Consider the following 958-nt stretch of genomic DNA (forward strand, 5'->3'; position numbering starts at 1 on the left):
ATTTAATTCAACAGAAAATTCACTGACATTTTTGTATTAACTGATAATACTAAAACTCCATTACCCAGAACAGAAAAACAATTTTAATTTTTAACTTTGCAATAAACTTTCCAATGAATCTATTAGTAAATCGAAACTTTTATGACATTAATCATAGCTACCATCTATTGTTTACCATATTCTAATTAACTGTACATATATATTTTATATATATGTGTGTATAATTTCATTTTAACTTCTCAACTATACTGTGAGGTAACATACTCATTTCCATTTTACATATGAGAGAATGAGAGAATTGAGACATATATATAACTTACCCAAGACTAGAGAGATAGTAAATAAGTGGGCATTTAAAGCCAGATGAGACTGATTCAAAATTAAGAATTTTAATCAGTCTATGGCCATGCCACCCTGAACAAGCCCGATCCATGCCCCCTGAACAAACTCGATCCCGTCTGATCTCGGAAGCTAAGCAGGGTCGGGCCTGGTTAGTACTTGAATGGGAGACCACCTAGGAAGACCAGGTGATGTAGGTGTAAAAAATAAGGGATTGTAAACTGACAAGGTCCTTGCAATCTGTGAGGTCAACCAAGGGTGGCCTCGCCTAAAAATAAGTTAAAAAATTAAAAAAAAAAAGAATTTTAATCATAATGCTATATACTATATCTTTGGTCCATGAGAAATATCTGTTTAAATTTAAGCTTGTATTCCTATCATAAAAAGTATAGCATAATGATTCTGTAATGAACACTTCCTTCACAATTGAAGAATTTGATAGTGTCTCATTCTCAACAAATTTAAAGATTAGTGTCACATAAGTTGTCATTATAGCAACTTGATGGGTCAAAAGCAATTTTAAAATGAAATAGAATAAAAATGAAAGAAAATATGTTAGTATTGCACACAGAGCAAAGGTAAATATGTGTGTATTATATATATATTCATAATGGTATAT

General features: G+C 31.0%; 1 pseudogene; it reads left to right on the forward strand.

Annotated features, from left to right (window-relative positions):
• Window positions 1–396: 396 nt before the first annotated feature.
• Window positions 397–539, forward strand: LOC111735253 (annotated as a pseudogene).
• The last annotated feature ends 419 nt before the right edge of the window (window positions 540–958 follow it).

The sequence above is a fragment of the Pteropus vampyrus genome, unplaced genomic scaffold, assembly GCF_000151845.1.
Source record: "Pteropus vampyrus isolate Shadow unplaced genomic scaffold, Pvam_2.0 Scaffold20833, whole genome shotgun sequence".
Lineage (NCBI taxonomy): Eukaryota > Metazoa > Chordata > Mammalia > Chiroptera > Pteropodidae > Pteropus > Pteropus vampyrus.